We start from the raw sequence: 16,029 nt of genomic DNA, 5'->3' as shown, positions 1-16,029 counted from the left end.
CTCTCAGTCCATTACTGAAAAGGTTCCTATATCCCACTTCTTCTCGGAATATTCCCTTCAAGTTCTTGCTCTGGAAATCTGTTACATCCCTGAAAACACTGCCTATGGAGCCCTCTAAATGTGTGTTTGTTTGTTCCTTTTCCCCCTTTTTACTTCTACCATTGAATTTGGACGTAGCTAAGAGGTCTCCTTGCTTCTTTGTCAAGGTCACTTTCCAAGTAGAGTTTCTCCTGAGCCTGGGAGGCCAGGTGGCAGCCCTCTGTTCTGGGTCACACGTCAGATCATGTTGCACGGGAACGTGCTATTGCTGCCATGGTGTGCGAAGCGCCATGGCTCCTCCCTTCTTTTTCAGCGTGTTCCGTCCTAGCTCCACACACTCATCCTGATGTCCTGTCTTCACTCTGCACATAAATGATTCTGTAGACACGCTGGCCCCCTGGGGCCTTGCATTCCTCTCCTCAGGCCTCTTGCTGACCTCAGCGTCTCCCTTCCAGGGGCCACACAGCGGTTGAAGTTGGCCATACTCATGAATTCCTGTAAGCCGACCTGGGAAGCTCTGTATTTTCCACTCTCTTTGAACTCCGACTCCACTAACCGCGCTGCCTCCTGGGACCTCTAATCTATTGATGCTGTACCTGAGCTCTGTTCTCACCCCTGGCTCTTCTCACACCTCTCAGCTCCCCTTACCCATAATGATGTGTCGTCAGAGTCACTCCCTGTACGTACACTCCACTCCCTGGCCCCTATGGCAGGAGGAGGACACTCACTCGGTAGCTGAAACAAAACGCTGGAGTTACTGCTTCTGCTCAGGGAGAACTGTTTGCAGGTCACATGTCTGAATGGAGAAAACTTATGGACAGTTTGCAGGAGGATGACTTTCTCAGGCAGCAGACTTGTGGGAGCAAGGCTATTCAGGAAAGGCGGGCCTCAGCAGTCAAGTGTAGTTCGGGCTGTGGCTGCTGGGGACTGACAGCAGAGAATGCATGAGTGATGGCTTCTAGAGGACTGTGATGGATGTGGCGTTCTCCAGCAGTTAGAAGCCCCGTAAGCCTGGTTCTGGTGATGGTTGTGTTTGTTCTCTTGTAGCTAACAAAGAGTCAGTCTTTTCCCCTTGTGAATTTGGAGTAGAGGAACATTTGTGTCTCCCCTTGTTTTATTTTCTCAGTTGGGAAACAAAAGCTATGATTCAGTTCAATTCTTTCTCTGATATGTGCTTGGAGCCATACAGCTGAATATTTCTGGAGAAAGCCAAAGACTCCAATGATTAGTTTCCTTCCTAATCCATGGTCTGATTTCAGCGGTACTTTACCGATGGCAGGAAATAATACTGTCATACATCCCTAAGCCAGATGACACCCAGCTCCATGGACCATGGCACATGTTCTCCTTCTTCTCAAGCCCCTAACACCTTTCCTCCACCCTCATTCCCAACACCATATTTCCTCTTTGAGAACATTTAAGTCATCAGAAGAGAATTCCTATGGCCGTCTCTGCCACAATTATGACTTTGCTAGAGAGTTCCCCTAGCCGTTTGCCTTACTGCCCATTACACTGCGTGTCTGTCACAAATCCTGCCCAAAACTGTTCCCTCCGTTTCTTAAGAACAATTTAGAATTCTCCACTCTCTCCCATATGATCAGTTATTTGCTTTGTACTAGATGATTCCACTCACATGTAAAGTTACTGTTATTTCTCCTGCTATTTAAAAAAGTAATAAATTATCTTGGCCACAATTTCCACCCCAGCTACTGCCCTATGTTGTTGGTTCATTTTTGAAGCCAACACCCCTAATCTACTTTTTCATACTTTCTGTCTCCAAATCTCCTGGGGGGGGGCGTGTTTGGGGGTGGAGGCTTATTTTTTACTGCCTATTGGTAGTTTAGAAACATTCCTCAGTAGGTCTAAATTAGCCTAAGGAGCATAAAACTTCTTGATAATACCAGTCTGAGGTTTCAGAGTCACCCCCTTTTCTACAAAGCCATTTTCTCAAAGGGGAATCTCGGTAGGCAGTCTACTAGTTATCTTCTGATCTAATTCTAACTTCCTCTAATGTTATGGGTCCCTTCTCCCTCCTGCATCCAACCAGCCAGCCTGAGCATGCTTGAGATAATGGGAGATCAAAGGGTCATGCTCACTCTTCTGTATCTGCTTCTATTTCATGATGGAAAGTGTGTTATGCTTCTATTGCATGGCACTGTTGGTGTATGCCTATGGTCCTTTGTGCAAACCAGTGTCCTTCCAAGTACATGTATATACACACACATACACATGCATGCGTGTGTATATGTATCCACATACATACACATACATGACATTCTCTGAACACAGTCCCAAACCTATGAATCTGACAGTTTATGAGATATTTTAACATTTAAGAGACTTTCTTATGACTTTTAAAAAAAGTAATTATGGAATGCAGTCTTATTTCTAGATATTTATGTATTTTTACTAGGCCTACTGAAATATTGTTTTTGACATTAATAGCATTAGTCCATCTTGGGTAAATTGTACGAGGTGATTTACAGATCCATTTTACCTTATTTCATATTGATAACTCAATTTCCAACTCCATTTATAAGCACGTCTGTTTCCTTTGTGCAGTATAGGAAGTGGTCAGTTCCTTTCATTACCAAAGTCCCATAGAGCAGTGGAGATGTCCCTGAGACCTGTGGGTTACTTCACTGCCTGATTTGATATCCACATACCTAGAACACCGTGTCTTAACTGTTAGTGTATTTTCACGGAATATGTAGTCTTGTGGGAGAGGTCATCATGCTGATTGTCTTCTTATGGGACTTAGCTGGTTTTTTTGGCCCTTAACTCTGTCATATATAATTTAAAACCATGTTCTCTAGCTCCATAATTATATTTGGATTTCATTGTAATATTACGTCTACAGTTTGGGAAAAATTGTCATCTTTGTGCTGTTGCTTTGAGATCTCTGAAAATTAAATAGGAACATATAATGTTAAAATAATATATAGTAATAATACAGAATGTGTAATATAATAATGTCATAACATTATACATGTATATGTATATCCATATGTATTGCTATTAGACTTTTTAAAAAAATCTCAAAAATCTTTAATAATTTTTCCTATAGTGCCATTCACATTTCTGTTATATTAATTCCTAGGAAATTGGTGTACTTAAATACTACACATTATGTAGTCTAGTAGTAGATTATTTAATCATTTGCTATAAATGCTTAAAAAAGGCAACTGACATTTGTATATCCAACTAATTTGTAAAAGTGTCCCATTGCTTTTAGTGTCTATAGATTCTTTGGGGTTCACTGATAAATCATAATCACATCTGAAGTAAGAGTTTTATTTACTCCTTCCCAAGCCTATGCCTTCAATTACTGTCTTGTTTTATTGAACTGACTTGGACCTCCAATGTCATGTTGAATAGAAATGATATTAGTGGCATCTTCAAATCATTCATGATTTTAAAGGGAAAACTTCTAATCTTTTCCTATTTAGGATTGATTTCTCTGATGTATTAATGTGGCCAATGACATTTAGGGATAAAGTAATACGCCATCCTTGCAAAATGGGATTAAATGGATTCAGTGATTATATATTATCTTTAGAATCACTGTTGAATTTAATTTACTTTTTTTTTTTTTTTTTTTTTTTTTACAAATTTTGCAGCTTGATACCTGAGGAAGATTGGCCTGTGATACTTTGCCCGGTTTTCTTATTGGGTGAAGCTTATTTAATTGATTGAGTGATGAAAAGTCCTCTCTTTTTCTCAAAGAGATAAAATAAAATTAGGATGAGCATTTCTTGAAGTTCAGTGGTCTTCTCACAAAATTATGAGTCTGTTCTTTTCTTTATGTGCACTTACTTAACCACTGCTTACTTTTATTAAATCTTTATAGGAAAGTTCCAGGGTTTTGTTTGTTTGTTTTTATCTTGAGTAAGTTTTGTTGATATAGTCTTCTAGGCATTTTTCTAGTTAAATTTAGGCTTATAAATTGTTGGTTTGTGGTCACTGGTAATATTCTCTTATTATGTCTTTCATCTCTGCTGCATTTATAGTAGCCCTACCCCCACCCCTCTTACTTGCATGTTATATCTTCTGTCAGTTCTCCTGTCAGGCTTGCAAAAAAATACTTCCTTTTTGGTAGATATTTATGAGCTGTTTTAAGGCTACAATTCTCTCTAGAAGAATGTAAGAGTATGAATTCATATTTTCACTCACCCTTATATTATAGTTCTCTAGATTCCATGTGAACTGTATGGAAATAAAACATGCCACTTAATTTCTATAAACTATGGACTTTAAAATATGGTCAATATTTATGTAAAAGGAAACCACAAAGAATTCAGAAAGACTACCTAATGGCTCCCAAAGTTAAGATTAAGACAAATAGAAATAGAGATAATATCAGTTAAATTGAAAGTAGAGATACACCTGAGTGGCTTTCTGGTCCCGTTTTAACTGAAAACATGCCATGAAAGAAAATTAAATAGAGCTACTTTTTCTTTTTCAGTCTCAAAGTGTATTGGATTTAGTGATGTGTACTATTTTTTTTTTAATTAGATCAGAAAAATACTATTTATAGCAAATATCTTTTGATGACGAAAAGAAACTTTTTTATCAAAAAGTAATTAGAGTAACAAAAGACATATTATATCCATGTCCTTAGTTGTGGTTCCCTGGTAAAGCTGCCAACAAGTATTTAAAAATCGTACCTTTTGGGGAGAAGAATCATGGTTTACTCAAGGGGAGAGCAGTACATGATCACAATGTTTTTCAGGCTAGTTAAAGTAGTAGTGAGTTGGAAATTGGAGGTAATGATGTATAGATTAAATTTGTAAATTAAAAAATTAAATCAGAAAAAAACAACTGCATTGCAGCATTGTTCTTTTTGTTTGTTTTTGTTGTTGTTTGTTTTTGTTTGTTTTTTTATCTTAAAGAATCCACAGTTTTTTCAGTGCATAACTCTTATCTTTGAGCCAATTGCCAAGAAAAAATATTTAACGTCTATCAAATTTTGCTTTCTGTCAATGAAAAAGGAACCATTATGTCTTTAACAGTGTCAACAATAAGAGTAGCTGAAAGAGCCACATACGATGGCTGGAACATTATAGCCCTCACTGCTTTTTGGTGATACATTAAACTGACCTTTCATACTGAAGTCATCATATGGTTGTCAAAGAAAATGGTACAATTTTACAGCATTGTCTGTGTTTTCACTTAGCCCTAGCATTTCACTTTACTCTATGCAGGAACCACAGCCTCCAGAGAGTGCACTGATTCACATGATGTGAAGGCTGATAAGGGGCTTGGAGCTGGAACCTAGCTGACCATATATATGTACTCAGTGAATACTCTTCCACCCTTTTGTCCAACCACTTTCCTTTGCTTCCTTTTATTTGCTTGTTTTATTTGAACCCTTTCCTTAAGGGTAGAAGGGAAAATTTATGTTAGCCAAAATATAGAGTCAAAATGATGAAGATTGTTTCAGGAAAAACGAATATCTGAAGCATACATGCGCACAACCAAACACATGCCCTCATAGGTTTATAAAGTGGCTTAATGGAAATTTACATTTTACATTCACCACAGTGCAAATCAGTTATTCTGTTGCTCTAAGAGAGATTTACAATATCCAGAATAGCCATGCATTCCTTCCTCCCTCCATTCCTCTTTCCCTCCCTCCCTTTCTACCTCTCTCCCTCCCTTTCTTTCTTGCTCCCTTCTCCATCCTTTCCTTCCTTCTTTCCCTTTTTCTTCCTCTTCTCCTCCTCCTCTGCCTCCTTGCTGTTTCATTCTTCTTTTGAAGAAACAATTGATGAGCCAAGACAGCAATTCTGTGAGGTCATTTCTCTGCTCACTAGAAGCAGAGTGTATGTCAAGCAATCAGTATGTATAGAGACATATTCCATTAGGATAGTAATTAGCTGCAATGGACTTCAGTTATATTAAAAGACTTCCCAATTAGCAATAAAGAACACAACCTCACTGGCATTTTAATGACAGCATGAATACTTGACAATGTCAAGTCACCTTGTTAAGGAAGAAAAAGATAACTAATTATAATGTATATAAGTCGCCTCTCACGTATTTAAAATGCGTGTCTCCTATAATATCTTTGTCTGAAAATCCAAAAGTAATATGAATACCATTTTACATTCTACTCATGAATACTTTGGATTCTGTGAACTGTAGGACAATAAATCTTGGAAAACATATACGAGCATGTTCTTTTCAATCTTTTCTGAAATCAAAGACAGTTGCAAAAGAGTACACTGAGCAGCATATGTCAGTTCTATGTTGGCACCATCAACAACTGTGGCATAACATGGGCTCTGGCTTCAGAGCAACTTCTAGTTCTCTTCTTGCTATGCAATGGGAGTTACAACTGTTAACATCTTGAACATTGATTTCAATCTTCTATTTTAAGGACTAAATAGTACAAAGGCTGTGAAACTGCTTACAGGATATCATCAAAAATATTTCTCTTGCCCTTTCCTCTCTATTAATAGTGACAAAACATTTTTTTTCTTCTGTGGTGGATATTTCAGAACATATAAAAGCTATTAAACTACTGTTGAAATGGTTTGGAATGCAGTACATCTTGAAAGACAATTTCTGTACAGCTGCATGTCTATTCCTGCAGACAAAGTAGAGAAAAAGAAAAGTGTGAACACACAAAGCAAGTGTACAGCATCAGGAAATCTGTCTCAGCAGTCCCCACTTCTGGGCCACTTATCGGTTCATTGTCTCAGCTCCAGACTCACCCTGCAGTGCTCTGATAAGGGCCAGATCTCCTTCCAGCGTTTCTCTGTTGAAGTGGACGCTGTGCTGAGCTCTAGGTAGAGGGCACTGTGAGGACATCGCCACAGGAAGGGGTTTCACCGGGTCGGGCTGCTCTGAGCTGTCTCGGGTGCGCTCCTGCTGCCTATAGACTAAACCCTGTATGCACAGCTTGTTGGCTTTCAGTTGAAGAGAAGAGAAGAAAGGAGAAGGGGAGAGAGAGAGGGAAGGAACGAGTGAAGAGGAAAAATGTTCAGGAAAAGACAGGTGTCAGTCATTGTAATCGAAAGGTCTAGGAAAAGATGGATTCACATGTTTTCTGGACCTGTTGACACTTTAGTTGGCTCTTCCCCATTGGAAGGACGCAGAGTTACTTCATCCTGGAACGCAGTCATCTTTGGCCATATGGATACAAACTTTGGCACACTGATAGAAGGAAATTTTGGAAAAATAAACCGTATTCTCTTCATTTTTCATTGCGTCTGAATCATAGTTCCAAATAGAAGGAAAACATGTTTGTAATTTACAGTAAAAAAAAGTTAAATTAATGAATTTTCTTTAAAAATTCATGTAGTTTGCCAGAAAATCGGCCTCATAATTTTCAGCAGTGTCAGTTTTAAAAATTTATATCCCAAGAATCAGGTACAAAGGTATAACCAAGGAAATAAATATTATTGGGGTCATCAGAAATTTTAAAAAAAATCATATAATGGGATTCATTTACCATTAAAGTGTTCATAATGCTAGTATAAAATAAAGCAATCCTCAATTATAATAAATTAGTAAATTTAATGATAATGATAAATATGAGACATAAATGTATGTTAGAGACAATGTTGAAAGAAAATGAGAATAAAGAATATTCAGTGTCATATCAACTTCAGAACGGTGTCTTTGCTGGGAGCCTCATATATTTGTTATAGTGGGGAAACATGGACATTAGATGTCTAGTAATTGTGGCAAATTGAAAGCAAGGAAGGAAAGTTAGGCCATAAAAAAGTTTACTAGAAAAAGTTTTTTATGGCCTAACTTTCCTTCCTTTCCAGATTCTTACATTAACATTAATTGTAATTATCTTTTTAACTATTAAAATGAGCAGTGATCTGTTTAGAGCAGTATTGATAATGCGATTTGGAGGAGCATCCAAGGTTAGCAGAGAACAGAAAAGCACCGGCTGTGACTTCTCTCTGTTCAAGAAGCAGGGCACCTGTGAGCAGTTTGAAATCTCCTGATGTAAATAAGCTGCACTAAGACCAGAAGGACCCCAGGGTCAGTGTCACAGCCTGTGTGGTTAACTGTGCAACAAGCAAATCAGCAACACCTGTGTGAAGGCTGGCCGACTTAGAGCTGAGTCTGCCCACAGTGCTGTCTGTGCCTCTTGTAAATATGTTTCCTAATTTAAGTTTTAAAAATGACACGTGTTACATTTCTGTCAAATATATATGGTAATTTGCTCTGGGAAATATTTGCATATTAATCATGAATAAAATATGTGATAAAAATGAATGTCACCTATAGCAAAATCTGTGCAACATACCATCATAAAGCTAGCAGCAGGAATTCTCTAAATGGATAAAGATAAATCACATTTAATAAATTATAAATGGAGAATGGAACAAAAAGCATTGCAAAATTTTCCTTGAGGCTCATGACCTCAGCACCTAAATATAATTATTTGAAATACTAAAGTTGCTTTTCTTGATATTGCTGATGGATTGTTCCTGACTTTTCTACTTCCTAATACAATTTTTGTGAAGATTGAAACTCATGTACACCAAAGTGTGGTTGCGAGGAATATGGAATGCAGATAATCATATTTGAGGGAACATTTTTACCTAGCTTTTTATTTATACTTAATAAATTTTTAGTTTGGCAAACATTATGTTGGTTGCTGGGAATTACTTTCAAAATGTAATATCACATTCTCATTTTTTCAGTCTTTGCCAATGAAATATACAGCTGAGAAAACATTTGCAGTATTTTTATATTTCAAATGTAGTTTATTTAGGAATCTTTCTTGCATCAGAAATATTCCTAGAGTTATGGTGGGGATTCTGAGTTGTGGATAATGGGGGGGGGGAAGAAATTTGGAGAAATAATTGGCTATGTATATGTGTGTATATATATCTCCTAGTGCCTTAGGGTGGTAAGACGAAAGACCAGCATCACAAACCAGGAAGCACAAAATTGATTCTGTGTTTATGGAGCTGACAGCACAGAACTGAAGACCATGGGCTTTTAGGGGTGGAAAAATACCCTTCTAAGTTCTTTGACTGGTCCAGTCAAATTGATGTAAGACAGATTAACAGGAGAAAGACTTTTAATTATGTATATATGGGAGCCCCAGAAGATATAAAGAGCTAAGGCAAGCAGGTAATTGAAGCTTACATAACACCCTGAGCTAAGGAAAGGAGTGGGGTCTGAGGACACAAAGGAGGAAGGTCTTTCACAGGAAGTAAGAGGGGACGTTTGGAAAACAAAGGTAGCCAGGTCATGGAGTTGTGTTTCTTAGGTAAAAAGATCTCACTGATAATAGCTCTCTTCCTGGTGTGGGCCCCCCCTTTTCAGTGTAAATGTAGGGAGTAGAGGGAGAGCTAAAGAGCTTTTCCTGAATCTGTTGGGTTTTGATTGCCTTGAACTCAAAATAATCTTTATATTTAAGAGATACGCTTTGGGGTGCTATATGCTGCTCCTTTCGGCTTTTATTCCACAATGGCTGGATTTGATCCTAATTCTTCAATTCATTCGTTATGTAATTATTGCAGAATTATGTAACTTTGCTATGTCACAGTTTCATTATCTGTTAGAGATACATATGAGCCATTAGTCTTAGATTTGTTATGAATATTAGTTCATATGTGCAAATTCATACACATGAATATTAGTTGATACATGTTAACTGTATTAGTTAATGCTATGATCTGAATGTCTGCTCCGTGCCCCCAATTCATATATTGAAACCTAATCCGCAATGTGATGGGGCCCTTTAATGATGATGAGGTCCTGAGGGTGGAGCCCTCATAAATAGGATTAGTGCCTGATAAAAGAGACCCCCCCAGAGAGCTCCTTCCCCCCTTCCTCCAGGTGAGGGCTCTTAGAAGATGAACTCTGGGCCAGCGGGCCATCACCAGAGGCTGAATCTCACAGCTCCATGATCTTGGACTTCCAGGCGCCAGAACTGTGAGAAATCAATGTGTGCTGTTTATAAGACGCCGGGTCTGCCATATTTTGGTGCAGCAGCTGAGAGGTACTAAGACCATTAATGTCTGTGAGCACTGATTGATAGATGTTAAAGCAGTTTGTGCTGTCCTTGCTGTGCACGTCAGCAAAAGGTACTTGTTATTCTAAGGTTTTTCTTGTTGAGTGCTTACAGTTTATTGTACAGAGTTTTGTCTACATCCAAATTCGTTTATTTTATTCATGTAAATCAGTTAAAATGCAGGCCTAATGTAGATGTATCGACTTTCCATTAGAGCGATGTGTGAATCAATCCGCCCCTTGGCATGTAGAGATAAAGACCCCAACACAAAAGACAGTGCTGAAATTCAAATGCACGTAGTCGTAAACATGCACAGTTCTCAACATCGTCTGATGATGCATTATGACATGTGTTTTAGTCCTCCCTGCCAGTCCACAAAGTATGTGAGGGCTTCTAAATGAAGAAAAGCTTTTTTATAAAACTAGGCTTCAAATGCTCATAAGCATGGAGCTTTGTCAGGAAAACGTTGGGGAAGTTCCCGTTACTTCTCCAAGGCTTTTTGGTAACATTAGTTTTATGGCAGGTAAATAGCCTTAATGAATCCCTGAATTGTGTCCATTCACATGTACTATGAGTTAGTGTTGAGGGTCTAGCATTATCCAAGGTTTTGGGAATACAGCAGTGAACAGGACGTAACATCAGAGGAAGGGAAGAGAAACAAAATGTTAAGTAAACAAGTCCATGGACTGCAGTAAGTGGTGTTCCGAAGGGTGTAAAAGCAGGTGACGTGCAGAGAGGAGCTGGGATGTGAAGATGTTCAGGGCAAATGGGTCCTTGGTGTTGGGCACAGGAAAATTCAAGGATGGACAGTGAGGCAAGTGAGCAGTAGCTTTATTCGGGGACAGTCCACTCTCAGGCTGGGGACAGCAGGTGGGCTAGGAGAAGGGCAGCTGCCCGAAGAGAAGTGGGGTCTGGGAGTTTATTTCACTGCAAGTGAAGGCAGGGAATATTCCAGACTCAGGGCGGGCATTACAGCGACCCTAAGCGGGTCCTCACTGCCGCTCCTTCGCGTGTGGGGAGGTCTGTTGTCCTGATGTGACTCTGTCGGAACTGTCAGGGTGATGGGGGTGTGTGTGGAGATTTTCCTAAACTGTGATGCTAATAATATTACAATCCATTATAATCAGCTAAGTTCACCTCAAGTGGCAAGATGGCGACCTGGATCCGCTCTCAGCCACTGAAATCTAGTTCTGGCCGGTCTGGTAGATGCACTTTTTCTTAAGGATGGTCTCATCTCCTCCCTCCTTTGTCTCCTCTTATTTCCTCTACCCCTTCCTCCCCCTCTCCCCACAGCCCCTTTCCTTCTGCTTAACGTAACAAAGGCAAGTTAGAAAAGTTGTTGAAGTCATGCCTCTTTAGGATGCAACCTGGAAAGGGGAGAGAACCAGCCATTTGACCATGTGGTGACACACAGTGCAAAGGTTCCAAGGTTGTCACCAGTGCAGTGGGGTTTTCAAGGCACAGGAAACGGGCACAATTAGAGCAAGAATTACAAGAGGAATGAATTAGAGATTATGGGTTCTGCCCCCATTTCTGATGTGTGTGTGTTTCCCAAATCACGCAAGCAATTCTCTGACATCAGCTGGGTTTCCTGTATTCCACTGAATTCTGACACCATCTTCCTGGAGACAGCATCAGTCAGCACAAGTTAAGGGCTCAGTCCTACAAGACCACCCTCCAATTCACATGCGAGTCACAAACTCAGGTTGTCACCTGTGCTTCTGACCAAATGTCTAGAGATCAGAGGTTTCCATAACCCATTCCTCAGGTTCCATTAATTTGCTAGGAGCTCACAGTGGTTTCCCTGGCAACCAATCTCTATCTGTAGGTGGGGGTCCAATATCATCCATTAACATAATAAAAGACTCATCACTTTGCAGATCCCAAGGGTTTTAGGAGCTCTGCCAAATGAACATATATTTCTTAATAAAACTGACAGAGATGCAATCTGAAATATAGGGGTGACAAATCATGTAGGTTTCGACTTTGAAATAGTCTTCTGACTGTAGAAAAATATAGACCTAGACCCAAGCCTGGAGAGCTCTAACAGATGAGGCCAAGTGTCTAACGTGTAAACAGATCTGTTTGGGTTCTATAAGAAGCGTATGTCACAGAGAGGGCAGTATAATCAGGAACTTGAGTTAGTAGGCTTTCACAATAGTTAAATTAAAATGAAGAATCTTGGGCGCTAGTGACAGTAGTGAGTGCACTGGGCATTTATTCAGAGGTTAGGTCAGAAAGCTCTTTGGAAGACCAGGTGTGGGGCTGAAGGAATGAGAGGGATCAACATGGGCCCCAGGTTTTCGGGGTGAGTGCCTGAGTGGAGGGTGGTGCTTTTGCTCATCACAAACCCAGGGACGATAGAGGCCGGACACAAATTATGTTTGAGCCTGTTAAGTTCCAAATGCCCACTGGACAGACACATGAAAATGTGTCAGGTCTTGTGTGTGTGGTTCTGTGTTCAGGGGAGAAGAGAGGATGAGGTCTATAAATCGGCAAGTCGCTGGTATGTGGGGGTGTTTATGGCTGAGGCATGTATGCCATCCCCTCGGGAGAACAGGTAGACAAAGACGTGAGGCTAGGATCTAACCCAGGGCAACCTTTAACTTTTAAAGATCCATCAGAATGGGGAGAATTACCAAAAAAAGTCTAAGAGAAAAATAACGAGATTTGAATATGAGCTGAATTTGCCTAGAATAAAATCAAATTAGAAAATAAGGCATAAAAGTTGCATTTGATAATAAAAATATGATCATAAACCTACAAATAGTGCTAGATAAGAATTGCTTATATTATGTTTATATTCCATGTAACATTCGCCAGGCACAGTTCCACGTCTTTGTAAATTTTAGTTCATTCAAACCTCTGTTAAAAGATAAGCTGAGGCATATTAAAATTTTTAAGAGATTATCTGAGTAAGAATCTTCAAACTGGGCAGCATCCAGTCTAGCAGATGGGAGGGTGCTCTGAGGAGCTGTATGAAACGATATAGGCAGAAAGGAGCGGGAACAAGGACGTTGTAGGAAGGAAAAAAGCGGTTGGTTCCTGTGATGTCTTTCTTTTAGGGGCTGACAGGGTACTGTGAGGCAGGTTATTCGGCTAACAATGAGCTGGTTCCTGATTGATGCTTAAGATTCGATTTCTGGGGGAGCCAACATTGTAATGAAGTTAAGTCTCAGTTTGGTGACGTGAGGCTTAGCACAAGTGACTCCATTTTGACAACAGGACAAATGGACACAGAAAAATTCAATATAGTCTCAAAGATCACCCACATGTTAAGTTCTAGTCATTGGATTTGAAAAACAGCTAGTCCCACAACAAATAATGTTTTCCTAAATTAATTTGACCAAAAAAAATGTGTATATGGTTTAAACGAAATTAAAAAGAAAAACCAGATTTAAAATAGCATGTATTGTATGGCTTATGAGTATTTAAACACAATTAAATATAAAACTAAAATATAATATGAAACATTGATAATAGTTTGGAAGCTATAAAATGAATTAAAAATCCATAAAAAATCATTTCTCAATTTTATTCAATGTGCTATTTCCTTTCTTAATTTAACCTTTTATAGTTATAAAATTCATTAATTCCTTTCATAATTTCATAATTAACACATGCTCGATATTTTAGAAATATAATACAGTGTTATTTCTTCAGCTGTCTGCCATTCCACTGTTTAAATGGTAATTTTGTTGCTCTAATTCAATACTAAATTGTTTTTCTTCCTTCACCAATTTCTGAGCACACTATCTGAAATAGAAGACTGGGTAGAGAAGCGTGGTAGAGAGAAGCTGAGCTCTTGAAAACATTGCTGAGCTAGCTGCAGTTCCCAACCACATAGTGACATAGTGTGCTGCTAGTGGGGTCGTCGCAGCTGGGCCTTGCCAAATAGTCCCCGTACATTGTGACAGAATATCTATGAAGTATCACCAAAGATTTTTACAAGTAGCCAAACTTGAAATTCTAATCAACAGTGTTTCCTTTCTGTCCATGTTAAGCATTCAATGCTATTTCTAATTCTGGAGTTTAGAGGTTTATTGCCAAAACTTTTTTATAAGCCTTTTAAAATTATCTTGGTGGGATGGAACATAGCAACTAAGTAAGGGCATATGCAAAGGGGTCTTCATGCCTTTATAGCAAGGTCCAGTGAATAAAGAGGATTCTAGGCAATTTTTTTTCTCTAAACTTACTCATATCATTTGCTGTTCTTGCCAATCATTTTAATATTCTTAAGTTTTATTTTTCTCGAATGGAAACTACGTTTTCTATTACCCAGTCACACATCTCTCTCTGCAGTGAGCTCAGTGCCGTCTGGCTGAGAAGATAGAGTATGTGGCATTCTTGCTCAATTTAATTAAGTGCTATACTATGTGTATATATAGTCTGCAGAATATATATGTGTATACTATGTGTATACTATGTACTATGTGTATATATATAGTCTGCAGAATATATATATATTTCAACCGCACACCCTTGGTAGAACAAAACAGTTGAACAAATTTTAACTTCCAGAAAAAACACAAAGTGGTGATCCCACTTACACTAACTACCAGATACTCATAAATAGTTTAAAAACCATGTCACAGTTTATTCCGAGACACATTAGGAAAATATTCAGAAAGAGCGCAGACAGGACACCATCTTAAAAGCTATCAGGGGACAGGTCAGAGACCACATAAGAATAAAATAAAGGCTATAAAATACAAACATGTCGACCAACAATGTGATACAATGTAGCCTTTCAGATATCTAGCAAATACTGCTCTCAATCTTGGGTATTTGTATGATCCTGTAGACATATTTTATATTTGAGAATGAAACACTGTCAGGATCTTCAGAGTGGGCAAAGCTCTGGTGATAAATTTGTCACAACCTGATACATCCCAGCAGAGTGAATCAAGATATAACGTATAACTTTGGTTTTCATCCACTTTGGCTGTTGTGGGGACTTGATTGGACTGGCAACGTCAATGTAATGGACTGTGGTGAAGGGCTGGGTGAGTTTTCACAGGAAAAATATGTTGCAGGAAAAGCAAGGCCACTCTTGTCACAGGAATTGTGAGCATCAAACTCGGAAATAAAGCATTTACATCATATGTAATGGGTCATTTAACTTTCACTCTAGACTTCGTTTTAAATACAGTATTGTTTAATTATAAAGTTCCATCACCAACCATTCTGATCATGTCTAAAAGTTTCTTGACATGAGTGAGGTTCAGCATCAAGCTTAGGGATCAAGTCGCAAGCTTCCCAGTTGTATCAGCTTTGCCTCAACTACAGCTTTGCACACTGGCTTTTTGTGCATATAGTGACTTTCCCTAAATGCAGAAACTTGTCACATACTTTCTACAAGTATGGAGATAGAATCATTAATCAGTTGTTAAAGAACTCACTTATAACATAAGAAAAACAAAGTGCAGATTAAAAATACATCTTAGTCTCATTTCCGATGCTAGCCCCTGTCATTTATCTTTGACACTTTTGTCAAAAATCTCAAAGAAGTTATCCACTTTGCTGTCTGTGGATCCTGTTCATTCCTTCCTTCCTGAGTCGCTCAGTCGAGCTTTGACTTGCACGTCCCCACACGTGGTGGTCAGTTCTTGGGTCCGCCCTTACCTGACCTGGCAGAGCATTTGATACAGTCAGTCACCCCGCTCCTTGAGCACTTTCTGGCCTGGCCTCTACCGCCCACTGTGTCCCTGGGGAGCCTCATCCTTCTCAGTAGCTCATTACTCTTTTCTCAAGTTTTTTTTCCTGCTGGAATGTGCCAGGTTACAAGCTTTGGTCCTATTTTAACAATTTAAATAAAACTATTATCCTACATATATAAACCTATGTAAATCAATAGATACAATACTATCCACAAATGATATATGTATCTTTATGCCCATTTTTTCAATTGAACTAATTAAGATCAGTAAGTTTAAGCTGATACCGATAACAGAACAAATGTCGCTGGCCGAGTCAAAGCGACTCCATAGCAGTTT

The sequence above is a fragment of the Rhinolophus hipposideros genome, assembly GCF_964194185.1.
Source record: "Rhinolophus hipposideros genome assembly, chromosome: 16".
NCBI lineage: Eukaryota > Metazoa > Chordata > Mammalia > Chiroptera > Rhinolophidae > Rhinolophus > Rhinolophus hipposideros.
The sequence above is the reverse complement of the archived record's forward strand: the minus strand, read 5'-3'. Positions refer to the sequence as shown.